We start from the raw sequence: 19617 nt of genomic DNA, 5'->3' as shown, positions 1-19617 counted from the left end.
ATACTAACTGGTGTGTTAGTACTATAGTCTTCTTGCGAAGCAGAAAGAGTAGCCGGCTAACGCCCGTCGACCGAAATTAGCTTTTGGTTCAGTCTGTGGACTGTTAAGCTAGCCCGGCTACCGTTAGAGATGTGCTCTGAAGCGAGAAGAGGTGTTTGAATGACGCATGCGTCGTGGCGCAGGCTACTTGTAGGGGGTGATTTCCCCTGACGTTGACGTCAAGATCACCAGCCAATCAGGATTGGCGTAATGAGATTGATGCTTCTGTTTGCTCCGCGATGAGGCGCATCCCATAGTGAGACATCGAACGGAGTGTTATGAATGAGAACTTTTGTCACATAGTGATCATCTTCTCAATAGAACATCTTTGATAATGTCTTCTGGCCAATCAGAATCACGATAACGACGTGGTGTTGTTGCAGGAAGTCCCGACGGAGAATACTTTTGCTGTAGTAAATCTACAACATTACGTGTTGATAGAAATCAACACATAATGAAATAAGATCCTATGATTGATAGGTGTGTGGGCTGTCTTTCATTTTGACACACAGAACAATGGGGACTATCCACCCCTATCCACAATGTAAAGTAATTCACACAGCCTCTCCTCTTGTCTCTGTGAGGAGCAGCAGATTCAGCTTTCAGAACAAAGTAACAAAAAACTAAAATGGCATTCATTTTTTTTAAATATGTCCTGTAGTAATAGATTTATTTATTTTTCTTCTCAAGAGAGTACCAGAATGTGTATTTTATGTTAGTATTTCAAAAAATCTCCTGGGGGAGAATCCCCCCAGATCCCCCTGCAGGGGTTGGGTTTTCAGCATGTCAACTCTTTTACCTGTGGGGAAATTGCAGGATTGGCTCCAGGTCGCCCTTTTTATTTACAACAAGACAAATGTGCCTTTTTATTTCATACAGTTCCATTTGGATTGAGACAGGGAAATAATCTAAACCTCACCCGTGGCATTTCACTGTCAAGGGGAGCGTGTATGTAATTACATTGCAAATACTGACTTGAGCCCCACCAATGTATGGGTTAGCCCTCCATAGATTACCCAACAAAAACAAAACTCTGGCGCCGCCACTGATTATGTTTATTGTTGTTATTTGTAGGGCTTTGTCCTAATATTTATTTTTGTTTTAAACTATGTTGAAAGATTAGTTTAATAGCATTTTTTTTATTTTGCTATAACATTCTGAATGAAAGGCTGCACGCAAGACTGGGTTTTCGCTGGGTTGAGTCGTGTGGGTTTTTGAGTGAGATGCGGCACAGCAGCCTGTCAGTTTACTCTTGCTAGGTTAGTTTGGCTATTATCATTTATATTTATCTGCAACAATGGATATCAGGAAGTAGTTCACACTTATACATTTGAAAGGAATATGGCAACTCAGCGCCAGATGCAGGCACATTGCGTGGCAGAGCTGTTTTCAGCTCCCTGCCCAGCCTGCTGCCCCCTGGGAGCAGCTGCGCTCCGCCTCCATGGTCATCACCTAGGGCGGTGGACCTCCATGGACCGGACCCGGAAGTGCCCGACAACGACAAATTGAGCCATCCGCCCCGCTGGAATGGCGACGTGAATGGCACCGCCTCGGCCATATCCTGGTCCCCCAAACACTCTAAGCAGAGGTGGTGGAGACCGGCGCCCGCGATCAAACCAGGGCAGGTGCATGGCCGAGCTTCCAGTAATGGTGAGTCCATTTTTCCTTCTAATCTTCGTTCGTTTAACTCTTCGGCTGTCAGCTCGTCTGAAGAAAAAGGATAGTGGGCGGTGGGTGTAGCCGCCTTTATATACTGTGGGCCTGCGCGCGCATTCAGGTAGGCTCGCCCCGATTGGCCGGCTCAGTTGGTGAAAGCACGCACAGCATGATAGAGAGTAGTACCCATAGAGTCCAGTAGAGGGCGGAGCCTGTGTGAAATATAACTAGATGTTGAATCTCAGGGTGCGTTCACACCTGCCTTGTATAGTCCGGTTGAATCTAACCCTGGTGCGTTTAGCCGCTTGGTGCGGTTCATTTGGGTCGGTGTGAACGCAGTCCGAGACCTCTTAAGTGAACTAAACAACCGGACTCTGGTCCGCTAAAATAGGTGGTCTCGGAGCGCTTGCTTGCGAACTCTGGAGCGGTTCATTGCTGGTGTGAACGCAGTCCGCACAAAACATAGGAAGCGCAGTATTTACGTGTCACAAGAACGCGGATATCTTCAAAAATCTTTAGCGAGTCTTTCAAGACATCCGCGGTTGTTTAGTTAAAGAGTAAAAATTCTCCGTCAGCTACATAAAAGTAAGAACACCTGTCGTCGGTGAAACGCCCCTCCTCTGCAGAATGTCTCATGGATAAGCAGGAAAAGAACACCGACAGGCTGATCAGGAGCCCGACGCGAAGCGGAGGGATCTAGATCGGCACGAAGGTGTTCTTTTCCCCATAATGACCAAGTCGCAGCACATTATCCCGCTTATTACATGGCCACATTCTCAACAAAGTAACGACATGACTCCCAATATTAATTGAAATGCTTTTGTGGATTTAGAAAATTATTTGATTGATTTAAAAAATAGTTGTATGTATTTAAAGTTACATGCATCCACTAAGAAAAATAGTCCGTTGTTACTGTTTGAACTAACGTAGCAACGGCAGGAACTGCTTCGATAGCGTTTTTGAGGAGCTTTTTGATTACAGATTTGAAAAACATCGTTGCTTGCTTTAAAAGTAGCACAATTCATTATGTCAAACCTTGGGAAGTATCTAGATATCCCTGCCCTAATACCAAAGTAACTGGCAACTGAATATGTGTCACCGTCTGACCTATGTCTGGACCGCTGCGTAAAAAGGAGGGTTTCTGCCCGTTACTTCTCCGCTGTTTTCTTGTCGCTCTTGTCTTGTCAGTTAGTTTCAGCCAAACTGTATACAGTTAAATCGAACGGACTTCTTTGTGCAGATGTGAGCATCCTTAACAACGGTCAATAAATCCTTGACAGCGGTCTGTCTGTTCTGGATTAAAAACGTGTCACATGTCTTTAATTGACCAATCAGAATCGAGTGTTCAACAAAGCCATGTAATAATGTTTTTTAACGGACGTTGTCTGATTATATAATCATATGTCTGTTGATCTCCAGACTAACAGCAGCATGAGAATAACCTGCCGAAAGTGCCGATGCTCCATGGCGGAGGCTCCGCTAGAAATTGCCGGGATTTGCGTTTGTACCCCCTTATAGGGTGACCAGATGTCCCGCTTTGCGCGGGACTGCACAGCATTTTCCCGACGTTTGGTGCGTCCCGCAAATTGAGACGATGTCCCGCATATTTCATTTTGATTGGCTAAAACGCTTTTCTTTAAAATCAGATTCATCCAATGGCTGTTGAGAAAGCAGGGAAGGCTATCATCAGGGGGCTGTGTTTGCTGTCAATCAAACTGTAACACACGGCGGGTGCTGGTCAAGTGTTAACCAATGAGAGTAACTCACTCACACACACCCCGCCAAACAACAACAACGAACGCAGGCGACGCAGCAGGTTATGGAAAATGGAGGAAACTGAAACTACAGCTAAGAAGAAAAGAAGATGCACATACAACAACGACTGGGAAGACACTTACCCGTGGGTGCAGCCAGTGCAGGGCGACTCTCAGAGAGTTTTGCAATCTTTGCAAGAGTAATTTTTAAATTTCACATGGCGGTGAATACGACGTCAAAAGACACAGAGAATGCGATTCTCACAAGAAACGTGTCGCTCAAAAAGAGACATGACACTCTATGGAGACATTCCTACTCAAACCAAAAAATGATGGCCACTCAGACAAGGTAACAGCAGCAGAAATAACCAGTGTTTACCATACAGTGCAACACTCCCATTCATACCGGTCAAATGACTGGTAACAAGCTAGCGCCGACCATTTTTCCAGACTCTGAGATAGTAAAGAAAATGTCATGTGGTCGTACAAAAGCAGCGTCCATAATAACAGATGTGCTTGCCCCTGCCTCTGTGGAGAGTTGTTTGACAGAGTCAAAGACACCAGTGGTTCTAGGTGACAAAATAGCCCACACACTGTGTGGGGGCCCACCTTCTGTTGCTGTGATGGACAAAACTGAAAGCTATTTTAGTTGATGTATTATGTTTCTGTTCCCTCCTGGCCAGTGTTGGTTTTATTTTATCTATTAATTTATGTTGTGCCTACTTGTACAGGTAATACTGACTAGTTGAATTAAGAAGATGCATTTCTAAACACTTGAAGTGAATAATGCCTGCTGCCTTGGTTAGCCTTAGTTTACTTTTCTTTATAAAAAAACTGCATTTTGACTTCACTTTCTGCTCAGTTGTTATATATTTGTTACGTTTTTTTTCTTCCGGGGGTTGGGGGGTGCTGTTGAGAGGGTGTCCCACATTGTCCCACACAACCATACTCCTTGTCCCACATTTGGTTTGTTGGGATCTGGTCACCCTACCCCCTTAATGTCTGACCAATGGTTGAACAGCATTTCCGAGCACATGACTTGTATTTAAAGTTTATAGTCCGTTTGAGTTTTGCCTGTGTGAACGCAAACCGAACCTTCTGAAAAATGAAACAATGTAACAAACTGTCGTCTGGTGCGCACCAGAGAGCGGACTAATAGAGAACCGCAGTGACGCGTCCTAAAACCCGGATGTAAACTTCTTCCGGTTCCTTCGTCAAAAACGCAATGCAATTTCTCCATAGGATTTTGGAAAATAGCTCGAAATAAGGTCTGTGGTTGACACACATTTAAGAGAAGGATCACGTTTTGTTCAGCCGGATAATCTCCACATGTCTCTCCTACTTTTATAATTTTTGAATCATAAATCTAGTCGCCAAAAGCGAAATGCTAACGTTATGCTATAAACGAACTACAAGCCAGTACAGCAGCAGGGTCGCACGACTTCAACGTCACGCCAACTTAAGATCGTTTCAACTGACTTGCACTGAAACTGCACTTTGAACACTTTAAATATATTAACATTTTAAACTGTATACCCCGTTTATCTAGGCCCTTTTTGTTTTATGTATAGGCTACATGTCACACTGTGGGAAACGATATTTCTGGATGTATAACACATGTAGAATTTGTTTACAATAAAGCTGACTTTGACTTCCGCGTGCTTGCATATTTTAACAAAGCTTTTCATTTTAGCCACACTGAATTTAACTAGAAGTCATGGCTGTGTCAATTACCAGTCTGATATCGTTTTACAAAGATGACAAGAAGAATGGAGATAGAGGAGAGAACCACTACAAGTCAGGACACGGGCAGCCTAGATGAAGGTGTGCTTACCGGCGTTGTCAGGGCTAGCATGAGGGACAAGGTTTATAGAGTGTCGGTGAGTAGTTATAGCAAGAGTACCGTTAACCTAGAGTTAATTTATTCACATTAATTCCCATCAACAAATCCATTTTATGTGTCACATGAAATCTTTATTAGGCAAGGCAAGTTTATTTATATAGCACTTTTCAACACATGGCAATTCAAAGTGCTTTACAAAAAATGAAACACATTAAGAAATGGCATTTAAAATCAGTCATTAAAAAGCAAAGCTAATAAAATAAACATTAAAAGAAAAAATACATGGATAAAAGTTACAGTGCAGTTTAAGATGTGAATAGTTCAATTAAAAGCAGCGGCAAAAAGAAAAGTCTTCTTGCTTGATTTAAAAGTAGTCAGAGTTGCAGCGGACCTGCAGGTTTCTGGGAGTTTGTTCCAGATGTTTGGAGCATAATAACTGAATGCTGCTTTACCATGTTTAGTTCTGACTCTGGGGACAGAAAGCTGACCAGTCCCTGAAGACCTGAGAGATCGGGATGGTTCATCATTTAGCAGGAGGTCAGAAATGTATTTTGGGCCTAAACCATTCAGTGCTTTATAAACCAGCAGCAGTATTTAGAAATCTATTCTTTGACACACAGGAAGCCAGTGTAAAGACTTCAGAACAGGAGTGATGTGATCCACTTTATTAGTGTTAGTGAGGACTGCAGCTTCCTAATAGATGTTTTAGTGAGACCTGTGAAGACACCATTGCAGTAGTCCAGTCTACTGAAGATAACGGGACAAGTTTTTCCAAATCCTGCTGTGACATTAGTCTTTTAATCCTAGATATGTTCTTTAGGTGATAGTAGGCTGATTTAGTAACTGTTTTAATGTGACTGTTGAAACTCAGGTCAGAGTCCATGACTACACCTAGATTTCTGGCTTTATCTGTTGTTTTGAACATTGCACACTGAAGCTCAGCGCTAACTTTTATACGTTCCACCTTGGCTCCAAAAACCATTACCTCAGTTTTATCTTTGTTTAATTGGAGAAAGTTCTGACACATCCAGTCATTGATTTGTTCAATGCACTTACTCAGTGTTTGAATTGGAGCATAGTCTCCTGGTGAAATGGTTAGGTAAATGTGTGTGTCATCTGCATAGCTATGGTAACTTATTTTGTTGTTCTTCATTATCTGAGCCAGTGGTAGCATGTAGACGTTAAAGAGAAGAGGCCCCAAGATTACAAATTTTACACACCAGAAAACACAGAAATATCCATGAAATAAACATACAGTAGGCTATAATTGGGAAGGCATTACAAATGTAAATATATTTTAAATAATAAAACAATCCCACCACCACAGGTATCTACAGGAGAAGAGGGAATTCTCTCCACAAAATGTGAATGCCCATGTGGAGAATGGAAATGCAGTCATGCGGCTGCATTAGCCATCTTTGCCATCCACACTTTCAGCTGCACTGACACCCCCTGTCAGTGGAAGAAGCCAAAGGCAGCTAAACGTACGCATTCAGTCGAGGAGCTATTTCCTCCAACCAATAACTCATTCAACCCGCTGACAAGAGAGCCCACCTCCGAAGATCGTGACTGGCTGAGGGACAGACTCGGGGGCAGGTTCTCAGGAATGTCTTGGCTTCTCTCCCCCGAGCCAGAAGAGGAACACTACAGCTTGGAAACACTTACTGTTCCTGAAATTCTCAAATATGTTGGGCATCAGGGACCTGAGGCAATTGTGGCAAGCATGGCATTGTCTGAGGAGCAACAGAGGGCAATTCAGGTGGCTACTACTGGTCAGCGAACCAACCCAAACTGGCATTTGTTCAGGAAAGGAAGGTTGACTGGCAGCAACGTTGGAGCTGTCCTGAGGTCAAAGCGTGTGACTGCTTCCCTTATTGCCAGGGTGCTAGGGCAACAACAGGCCCTTGATGGTGTTTTGTCTGTACAGTGGGGGACTATGAATGAATGTGAGGGCGTCAGGGCATTCACCACTGCAACCCAGATGCAGGTCCATGAGTCAGGTTTGTGGCTCTCCCAATCAGGAGTGTTGGGGGCATCTCCAGATGGTCTGGAAGGGTCTCCCGCTGTGCTGGAGGTAAAGTGTCTCTACGGAGCCAGGGAAATGACAATTAGTGAAGCATTGCAAGTCAAGGGCTTCTGTGTCAGTAAGGAAGGAGAAACATTCAGCCTGCGTGAGGAGCATCCTTACTGGCACCAAGTGCAAGGTCAGCTTCACCTCACTGCAAGAAAGAAGAAGAAATTAAGAAATTGTGAATCGTTTTTAATTTACATTTACTCGCCTTTGCAATGTTGTGGTTGTTAGAGTGTTACCCCCTAAACGCACCAGGAGCGTCTGCGCCGCGTTACGTTGCGGCTGCGCCACGCTGCGACCTAACACACCAGGCGCGTTTCAAAACGTTGCGGAAGCGGAGCGTCGTGTGTGCAGCCTCGCAGTTCTTAATTAACTTTAAAACATTAATATGTAGTTGTTACCTTCCACTCCACAAACTGCAGCGACTAAAAACCAGGCCTTGTCCTTTCTGATGTTGTCCTTGTAAAAAGCATTGGTTACATCGTATACAATGGTGTGTTTCTCCACTTCCATTATGAACTCCTCGTCGTCCATTGTGCGTATCGTAGTGGAGGTGTTGTGATGAAGGAGGGGGGTCTGCTAAATTAGTATATACGCGGGATGGGCCTGGCCCGGATGCTCACCTTTCCACTTCCTGCGAGGGGGGGGGCTGCCTGTCCGACCTTACGGCTGCGCCGCGGCAAAAATAGGATTCATCCTAATTTTAGAGAAGCGCTGCGCCGAGCCGCTTCTGGGACGCGTCTGAGCCGTAACGCGGCGCGTGTGGTGGAATAGCACCCATTGACTAGAGTGGCCGCGATCCTTACGACCGCCGCGGGGCAGCCGTAACGCGGCGCAGCCGTAACGCGGCGCAGCCGTAACGCGGCGCAGACGCTCCTGGTGCGTTTAGGGGGTTAGGCTTCCTGTCAGCTCGTCTGTTGGGAAGATATAAAATATTAGTTTCATGGAAGTCACATCGTCACAAATAAGAGCATTAAGACATACAGTACATAGGCTAAAACAAAACATCTAAAGATATAACCTTGCACTTTGTCTCGTGAACATTTTCACAATTTTGACATTTTTATAGATCAAAATTGAACTAAAGAAATAAAGGTAGATTAATCCATATTGAAAATAGGTGTCAGCTGCTACACTAATTATAATAGTCATATTTCTTAATTAATTAAGATATTACTGTATTGATCCCAATTGGGGAAATGTTTGTGTTGCAGCAGCATAACAAGAAAAACAAAATATAAGTTATTATATATACAAAAGTATGTTAGGGATGGAATATTAAATTGAATATAAATGTAAAATGTACATGTGATGTTACGTCCAAGAGAAGCTATGGAGCAGAGAGTTCTCTGCCAGACAGAGGTGATTTGTTATTAGTTCAATATGTCAAACTGATTTCCCTGACTACAATCTTTAGTTACATGGTGAAACGTTATGCTGCTTGTACTAATTAGACTTATCATATAAGCCACACAGGTTTTAATAGGATGTATTCATTATCTTTACTTATGTCTTTTCAGCAGCGCCATCTCTAAAACGGCGATACACTACCCATCATTTACATTTCACCGTGACATGGACAACAATGTAACGTCAGCTTACCTCATGGCATGAATCCAGACTATCCTTTGGAAAACATTGGCCGGGAAACGATAGAACGAGCACGTTTCATGCGAAGACCTGTGGCTGCAACCCGGAGCAAAGCAACAAACCATTGCGTAGCTAACTAGTAGCGCTAGCTTTAGCTAACGTTAGCCAACGAAACGAACTGCAGAGTAAAATTGGAAAACACTGGTAATTAATTGTTCTATAATTTATAAAACTACGGTGTTAAAAATGACCATTTCAAAAATAGAGATTCTAATGGTAAGATATAGATATACAGATACTAAAGAGACTACAGATAGGCTACTAAAGATAGGCAGGTACTTGCTTTCAAGCAGAACACAGGGGAAAACAAACTTAGCGTGAGTGTTTACGTGTGTAGGCGTAATGACGTACAACGGACTCGACCATTTCTGTAGTCCTATTCAGCCACTCGGTAACAACCATCGTTTTTCAGACACGTAAACTCTTCACAAATCACCAGTGGGGTCACTGCTGATGTATCTACTGTCGTAGAACAAAACGTGATTTATCTCTTAAATTTGTGTCAACCACAGACTTTATTTCGAGCTATTTTCCAAAACCCTATGGAGAAAATACATTGCTTTTTTGACGAAGGAACCGGAAGTGCTAAAAATGCTAACTTACTTCCGGGTTTTAGGACGCGTCACTGCGGTTCTCTATAGGTGGGAATGCACCCTCAGTGGAGCATGTGTGATAGACGAGAGCAGGCCGGTTATAGCGATTAGGAGATACACAGGGCCAGTGATAATTGCGAGAAGACACATAAACAGGAATGGAGAAAATACACATGATTATAGCATATATAAAATAAAACACCAGCGATACTTGGCTCAATCAAAGTAGGATTTGCCTCCCTCGTGACTCCAGCAGGACTCCTTTGTCAATCTTCGTCTGACGCTCCAGGAAAGTGCTACCTAAAATGGACACCTGATTGCTGAGTTCTTACAGATGTGGGGCCACGCCCCTTTAATTTGTTAACTCTCTGCAGCTCGTGGCCCTCAAAAGGAAATCTAGACTGGCTCCCTCCTGAGTTGTTATTGTGTTTTCAGTGGCACAATGGTTTTACAATTACATTAAACCCTAAGTTATAACGTTATGAGTTTAACCCTTAATATTAGTGATGGCGAGATGAAGCCTTATGAAGCTTTGAAGCTTTCCAGCCAATTGGTTCGCAAAAGGGTTCATCTCATGAGGCTTCATCAAGGGCTTCATTTGAACACAAAGTGTGTAAAACAGGCAGATTGGACATCTCAACAGTGTGCTGTATCTCATACCGAGTTCCCAATGAGTAAAGCCTTAGAATAACTCTAAACAACGAACATTAAATCATATTTTCATGTTAACAATATTGTATTTATTCCAGTTGAATGATTGTGATTGAAAAGCCTAAGGACGCTGGTAAACATTGCAAAGAGGGATTTGTATTCCTTAATAATATTCATAAACTTAACCATGTTGTAGCCTGAGAAAGGCTAAACCATATCAAAGAATACATTTATTAACTACATTATCTCATGTAGCTGTAGCTTTTATAAACAAACAAAAAAGACGTATTGACCAGTCGTTGAACCAGGAACCCTGCGGTCGTGAGTCAACTGCTTTCCAGCTGAGCCACAGCACACACACTAAATTCATCTGAAAACACTGCACGCTATTTATTCCTGTATTTATTTATTCATTGATGTTTTTATTTTATTTATTTTATTGCAGAGGGCAGTGGGCAGAGGGCAGTGAATATGCTTGTGTGACTTTGCAGAGGGCAGTGAGTGTGCTTGTGTGACTTTGCAGAGGGCAGTGAATGTGCTTGTAATTCATGGAACAATTTTATTGGTTTTTGTTTAAAAACAATATTTTTTCCACAGTTTTCGGGCTTAGGCGACAACTTCTCCTGCCTTTGAAAAGACCCTTTCACACGGGACTGAGGAAGCAGGTGTGCACAAAAAAGTGACTGCAAGTTTATGCAGGTTTGGATAAACATGTTTTTGTGTCTGCCAGTAGTTCAGAGGGTCCTCCAAGCGTCCGATATTTGGTTCGGCCAGGTACCGCTGGACTTCAACAGTTGCGTCAGCTGTGGCATTCTTGGTCTTCCTGGACATCTTCACAGTCTGATCCAATTTATGCCAGAGTTTGTTTCCTGAAAAGTATACAGAGAGTGTCAGTGGATGTAGTAATTACTTCAAATGGCTTTAAAATTAATAAAATTACCTGGGGTTTCTTGTTCAGGTTGAGATGTGGATGGACTTTCTTGGGACACGGCTCCAGGTGTTCGGATCAGTGCACCACATTCAATCACAAGCCTTTTTGTGGCTTCTGCAGCTTTTAAAGGGCTACAAAATCAGATCAGTTTGAACCTAGGGTCCAGTAGCGTTGCCAATGACATGATGCTCATAGATTGGAGTGTGTGGAGCCTCTCTCTTAGCTGCCTTAAGAGGTGTTCTCCCATTTCTTTGGCCACTGCTACTGCAGTTTTTGCCATCTCCTCATGATGCATTTGCTCCATCATTTTGAGTAGGGGCACAACCTTGGAACCAGATACATTTTTCTCCTCAGAAAGCTCAATGGTGGCATCATTGAATCCAGGCAGCAGAGAGAGGCACCCACTTATGGTGGTGAACTCAGCAGAGGTCAGTGTGGTGATTTCTGTGTTCAAACTGGCTAATGCCGCACCAACTGGTTCTCTGAGGTCCACCAGACGTTGCAGCATGTGATATGTGCTGTTCCAGCGGGTCTCCACCTCTTGCAGGAGCTTCAGTGTGAGCCTTCCCAATTGCCTTTGCACCGATACAAGCTTCTCCTTTAACACAAAATTAAAGATGTATTTAATTTAGGGATGTCAAACGATTACAATTTTTAATCAGATTAATCACAGCTTAAAAATTAATTAATCATGATTAATCACCATTCGAACTATGTCCAAAATATGCCATTTATTTATGTATATTGTTGTGGGAATGGAAAGATAAATGAAAGAAGGCGGATATATCCATTTAACATACAGTATCTATGTTTATTATAACATTTTTCTGCGTGTCAAAATGAAAGACAACCCACACACCTATCAATCATCAAACCGTGGGGTCTTAATTCATTACGTGTTGATTTCTATCAACGGGGGAGTACTTCAGGAAAGTCGACAGAAGGAGGGGGGGGGGGGCGGCGGCTAGTGGAGTACTTCGTGACCACAGAGTGTGAACGTTGTGATCAGCTCAATCAATCAATCAATCAATCAATCAATCAATCAATCAATCAATGTTTATTTATATAGCCCAATATCACAAATGTTACATTTGTCTCAGTGGTCTTCACAGTGTGTACAGAATATCAGTATGACAATACGACACCCTCTGTCCTTAGACCCTCACATCGTACAAGGAAAAACTTCCGAAGAATACCCACAGAGAGAAACCTCAGGGAGAGCAACAGAGGAGGGATCCCTCTCCCAGGACGGACAGACATGCAATAGATGCCGTGTGTAAATTGAAAAGATAATACATTTGCAACATAGGTAGTCCAAATGTTTGGAAATGCATGTGTGTATAATAGGAAGATGAATCCACGAGGATATCCATCCAGGACCGATGATCCAGGACCACAGCCACGACTCGCGATCCAGGGCTCGCGATCCAGGACACAGGACTGCAGAATCATCCATGACTCCGGATCCCGGCGTATATAGACCCCAAAAAGAAAGACATTTGGGGAAGCTGGGTTAATCGGAACATGAGAGTACACAGGTATAGACAGAGAGAAGGAAGAAGTAAGATGTCCCCCGACAAACTAAGCCTATATCAGCAAAACTAGGGGCTGAATCTAATCAGCCCTAACTATAAGCTTTATCAAAAAGGAATCAGATCAGCTGTTTTAGCGCAGTTCTCCAGTGAAGGGGGGGGAGTCTCCCTCCGCAGCCGGTTGGCGTAGTTTTGGCACAGTTCCGTTGTACAGACCGACGTTAACAGCAGCCCTGTCTGTGCACACGGAGACCGACTCTGTCGTCCGGTGATCTAACCGCCTTCTGGAAAAGCTTCACAAGTACGTCGGTACGCAAATGCGCTTTGTGACACAAGTGACGGTACGCATTTCAGATTACGCACATAACCTGCATACCAGTTATGTGCACCCCTGTACCAGAGCCATATTATTACTATTATATGGCTCTGCCCTGTACTACAGCAAAAGTATTCTCCGTCGGGACTTCCTGCAACATCACCACGCCGTTATCAAAGATGTTCTATTAAGAAGACGAGCACTACGTGACAAAAGTTTTCAAAACCGTGGCTACTGAAATCAATCTTACTAACTGCTGTCTGTGCAATTTACTCCGCGAGTTGGCAGACTTTATTTTGCTTACTTTAACATCATTTCTCATGGTGGGGCTAAGCCATTTCTTGGTATGGGTGTAGCCTACCCCAGCCATACCCTGGCGCTGCCACTGGTGGCACGTATGGGGCGGGCCATTCTGCACATGCGTTAAATGCGTTAAATATTTTAATGCAATTAATTCAAAAAATGCATTACCGGCGTTAACGCGATAATTTTGACAGCACTAATTTAATTGTCAAATTAGCAGTAACATAAACATAGCATTATTATTGTTATTATTCATTATTAACCAATGTAAGAAAGGTCAAAGCACATACCTTAGCAAGGGTGCTGCTCCTGAAATATCCCACCAGTTTTCTTGCCTTGGCTCGAATATCACACAGCACAGGGGTCATGTCAAGAGATTTTTTGACAATCAAATTCAGTGTATGTGCAATCCATATTGCATGACGTAGCTTTAATTGTTTGCCACAGGAAATCATATTGGCTGCACCATCCGTCACAAGGCAAGTGACCTTGTCAGTGATTCCCCATTCCTCCATGAGGGAGGCTTTCACTCTGGCCAGGTTTTCAGCAGTGTGTGTATGGGGAAATTGTTGCACTCCTAACAACACAGAATTGAGACGTGTGTTATCGTCAACAAAGTGGCAGGTTACAGCCAGATAGGCATCCATATTGATGGACGTCCACATGTCAGAGGTCAGGCTCACTGCAGCCACCTTCTGCATGTCAGCTATGGCCTTGTTCCTTTCCAGAACGTACTTGGCATCCACCATAGCCTTAACAGCCTAAAAGAGGGGAAATCACTGGTTAATTGTCAAATGCCATGAAAAAATAAACAATTTTGGTCTATACATGAAGTCTTACACACCTGCCGTGTGGGGATGACATAGTTTGAATCCAATAAGGCCACAAATGCCCTACATCCCACATCCTCAACAACACTGAATGGCTGTGTATCCTTCACAATCAGGTTGACCAAGGCCTCATTCAGATCCTGTTTTCTGGTAGGCCCAGCTGGGGGGGGGGGGGGGGGGAGGGAAGCTGTGTTAAGAATGAGTATCTTGTAACTTTCTTTTAAAGTGAAGTTAACATGGTTAAATTATAAAATATATTATTCCAAAATATTAAATGACAAACCTTTAGCAGGTCCACCTCCATGTCCCTCCTTGTTCTCATGTATGGCACGATAATGCTGCCTTAGCATGGATGAAGTATTGTTATTGTATCCCAGTTCCCTGGAGCACAATAAACACTTCACCTTTGAATGAAATAGAAAAAGTAAAAAAATGAACGATACAAAATCTAACATAATACATCTGTTGTAATATACTATGTATGCAACCTACTTTATTTGGTGAAATCAGATCAAAGTGTTCCCACACAGGGGAAGTCCTTCTCTTCTTTGCTGGCTCCATTCTAACGAGTTGCAAAAATATCGTACAACCAAAACTGGCAAACGACACAGTGTTCTCCTCTATCACAAGGTTCACACATCTTGATTAGAATCCCATGGGTTTTTATCTGTCAGAAGCACGCGCCAAGATCTGAAGCGCTTCCTGAAGCAGTCACGTGGTATCGACGTATCGACAGGCAGCGAGGCATCGTTTGTCATCGATGACGTCACTGGCCAAAAACGATACAAGCCTCGATACAGGCTTCACAACAAAAAGCTTCGGGGATTACTCGACACACGCTCCGAAGCCTCGGCGCAATACGTAACATCACTACTTAATACAGTTACACCTACTCAATAAAGCTCTTAGTAGTCTACAGATGTTACCGTAGCGGTTTTGAGATTTAAAATCACAATTTCAATCAGATCAACTACAGAGCATGTATACAGAGTACACACACTGAAACAGAGAAGTCTAAAAACAGAATGTTACTCACACAATTCTAGAAGTCATCAGTGGTTATCCTGTCAAAATCGAGTCGAATTACATTTGCAGATGACACCACAGTAGTCGGGCTTATTACAGATAATGAGGAGATGGCCTACACAGGTTTGAGGTGGAACATCTGGTTGAGTGGTGTAGGGACAACAACCTGGTCCTTAACACCTCTAAAACCAAGGAGCTTATCATTGACTTCAGGAGAACAAGAAAGGAAGTCCACTTCCCCCTACACATACATGGAGAAGCAGTGGAGAGCATGGAGGACCTCAAGTTCCTTGGAGTCAGCATGTCAAATCATCTGACATGGACCTCCAACACCTCAAACCTGGTGAAAAAGGCACAGCAACGACTTTTCTTCCTCAGGAAACTGAAAAGGGCCAGGCTACAACAGACACTGCTGGTAAACTTCTACCGTTCGACCATCGAGAGCATCCTGACGAGCTGCATCACTGTGTGGTACGCCAGCTGAAGTGAAAGAGTGAAAGGATCTTCAACGGGTGGTGAAGGCGGCTCAGGTAATCGTCGGTACCGAGCTCCCAGACCTCGACAACATCTATACCAATTGTTAGATCCAGTATTTTGATTTTATAAGAAAGCCCACCTAATTGTGACGTCTGTAGTCAACACACTATAAAGGACTACAATTCCCACGCCGTCGAGGAACAGTTTTTAACCGTACACGTACACGTACACGTACACGTACATACAAATCGTACAAGTACCCTTTAAGTTACGAAGTTATATAAGCATTATCAAGGAAGAAAGAATACCTAAGTTGTTTGTTATTTTATTTGAGTTTTGCCTATTTCTTTTGAATATTGTAAAGGCCTATTTTCTTTGTTGCATGTGCAAAAGTTTGTTATTTTATTTTGAGCAAACACATCGCAACATCATCTAAACCATCGGAGGCCAAGCAACACTTCAAGCTGTGAGTAATTCAAAGGAAAGAAACTAGTTACAACTGTCTGTTTAAGGCGTCTAGTGGCTTGATGGAAAGACAAGGAAGGAAGCCACGAGACCAATCGACAGAGGAAGAAGGCCGGAAGCATCATCAGAGACACCACACACCGGACACTCACTGTTTGACTCACAACAGACTGAGGAACAGCTTCTATCACAGAGCTGCAGCCTCAATCACTCCCATCCCTGTCCACAACATGTTCTCACTCCCAACCCGTCACATGTTGACGGTCGGTCAGGGCCCCTCCCTGTCACTCTATTACGCACAGGGTACCCCTTGAGAGTCAGTTTTCAACGGGCAGGGCGTCCCATAGACCTTCATAGACCTCCCATAGCGTTGATAATCGACGCCATGAGAACGCTCCCCGGCAAATGCTACCCCGACGGTCGGTTGTTATTGTCAATATTAATATAATAATTGTTTATTTTTTAATAGTCGCACTCGATTTCGCCAATTTTCTTGTTGCCCCAGCTGGTTGGCACCTCTTTTAGCAGAAACAAAGGCTACATTAATGTATTAAATCGATGTTAATCCATGCGCGTGGTTGTGGAATTAATGCCAGAAAACGCAATAATTAAAAAACTCTTCAACTACAACCCTAATTATATTTAAACATTTTTAGAAGGCCTCACGAAATACTTTAATGTAAATTAAAATGTAAATGTGAAGGGATGTGTGTAATGTGGTGATTGACATTATTCACCCACGGATCTATGGGTTGGGGTATTGTTCCGCACGGACATTTTAGTTAACCGGACTCCTGTTGATGTGAAATCCGAAAACATTTTTTAAAAATAAAATAATACTTTATTCCGAGTTTGCTTGCTTTTCTCTTTGGAGGTCATCACATAACGGCATTGTAATACACAGTTCGGCTGCATTAAATATTACATGTCTGCCGTAGTTCGCTATTTATAGAGCCCTGATTAGAAGACTTCTAGACAAACAGGAATAACTTCCGCCGAAACTGAATATGTGACGTGGATCATAAATGACGTGAATTAAACAAAATCTTCAATTTCTCTTCACAATATAAGTCTCCTTGCAGTATCAATACTAATTCGGCAGGCTTTTATATTTGATCAAATCGGTATATTGGTATATGTACACCATAACAGTGCAAATCTGATAGAAAGGGACACCTGGTGGCTAAAGCACGTTATTGAAATGTATTATTTTTATTATTAGATATTAATAGGAGACACAGACAGACAAACTAATAAGTTTTATTTAAACATTAAAGAATACTTTAGGTTAAGGTCTTATTTTGAATAAGAAAAAAGCTTTGGGGGTATAAATATTAAGCCTGACAAAGGACTAATATATTGCTTTCCTGCAATGTTAACTACTGTATGTTTAAGCACTTATTTTAACTGATATTATACATATGTATTATACTCTTATAAGGTGTATGTAGATAGTATAAGAAATGTGCAGAATACGACAGTTTAATGGTGGAGGTACACACATATTGATAGGTGTCTTGTAATGCACTGTTGAGGAACCTGCAACCCAAGTTGTTCATCTCCGACCTTGTCAGGTAGTGAATATTTAATAAATAAAGAACACAGAATTATTAAATATAACACACAGAATTTGTGTGATTATACTAAATGATTTACAAATAAACACCACTGCAGATTTACAACTGTTACACATGCTGATGTAACGCAAATGTTTCCAACTTGGGATCAACAAAGTATATCTTATCTTAAGATGATCGATGGCTACTGCCATATTTGCAAAATGTGCCTCTGAACCTTGACAAGTGCATGTTTCAGGCTCATCAATGAACAACAGGAGGGGTCACAGACATAAGACCAGCTGTTAAATAAAGCTCTTCTGACCTTAGCTGGCATGTGGGTATATATATTAATGCTGCCCATAATGGGCACAAGCAATTTTCACCCATTTATTAATTATATGTTTTAAATTTGAGTGTTTCCTATCCCCTAAACCTCCAGGGATGTACACAGTTTAATACTGGCAACTTCTTATTATGGGAAATATGAAAACGTCTTTTAAAACTACAATTCCCAGCAGAGACGTGCCATAGAGCATGTTGCAAAACACACAATAGCCAGCATGTGTAGTTCTGGGGACAGGGTGGACCCGTCCATATCCAGTTTTGGACAGTCTGCCGTGGTTCCATCCCATTTCAAAGTGCTGTTTGACGCTCGGCGTAAACCTCGGCGCACACTCAAACATCCAATCATAGAGCTTGAGGACTATCACGGGGTATGTCAAGCGAGGCGGAGAGAATACTTACTTCCAGGTGTAAAATTCTCTAAAGCAACTACTATGAGCTGCTCCGACCCTCGGTCCTGACGGACTCCAACTTGTGTTTATTAATCAAACAAATAAATAAACACAAGGATAATTATGTGTTATTGTTGAGTAAATAACAGTGTGTGGTTTAGAAAAGAATACAAAATTAGAAGGAAAAAACGATGAAACAATATAGATTTCAGTATTCTGAGCCCCTACTCTCCCCATAACTGATGGCAACAAAAGTCCTACATTATTCTATTAAAATAAAGAAGTAAAAATAATAAGTGTGGCTTGATATTGAGTTAGAAAAAGGTTGATAAACGCTGTGAGAATGGATCTGCGGAGAGCATTTCGCCGCGATCCCAACTCGTCTATTACCAACGTTCAGGGAGCTCCATGCAAGTCAATGGGACGCCCTGCTCGTTGAAAACTGACTCTCAAGGGGTACTCTGTCCGTAATAGAGTAACGGGGAGGGGCCCTGACCGACCGTCAACATGTGACGGGTTGGGAGTGAGAACATGTTGCTGTCCAACCTCAGAGCACTGTGAACACACACACACACACACACACACACACACACACACACACACACACACACACACACACACACACACACACACTCACTCACTCACTCACTCACTCACTCACTCACTCACTCACTCACTCACTCACTCACTCACTCACTCACTCACTCACACACACTGTGGCAAGCCATTTGAGTATTTATTCCATATCCTTGATATCAGACGGCAGCTGCCTACACTAGTTGGCTCTTTGATTTCACTTGTTAGATATATGGTCAAACTAGTTTGGCACTCTGCTTTACTATTTAAATAAAACATTATACGAGTCACTCTTTTTCAGCAACTAGTGGCACTTTTGTCTGACTAGTTATCACATATGCCTTACTAGTTATGCCAGGAGCAGCATTAGTAGCACCAAAGTCCCAACTCGCCAAATCTCCCTTTTTTTAATTTTCACAAATAGAATAAAGGTTTCACAAAACTAAAACTGTGTTATAAAGAATGTTTAGACTCTCTGGGATCATCTAGTCCAAATAAATCGGACTAGATGACAGTGACATCATGTCTTATAGGTCTTACTAAACCACAGTTTACAGTGCACATGACAACAAATGTAAAGTAAAACTATCATTAGTTTGTATACTTCTTTA

This window comes from Pseudochaenichthys georgianus, chromosome 1, assembly GCF_902827115.2.
Source record: "Pseudochaenichthys georgianus chromosome 1, fPseGeo1.2, whole genome shotgun sequence".
In the NCBI taxonomy this organism is placed as follows: domain Eukaryota; kingdom Metazoa; phylum Chordata; class Actinopteri; order Perciformes; family Channichthyidae; genus Pseudochaenichthys; species Pseudochaenichthys georgianus.
The sequence above is the reverse complement of the archived record's forward strand: the minus strand, read 5'-3'. Positions refer to the sequence as shown.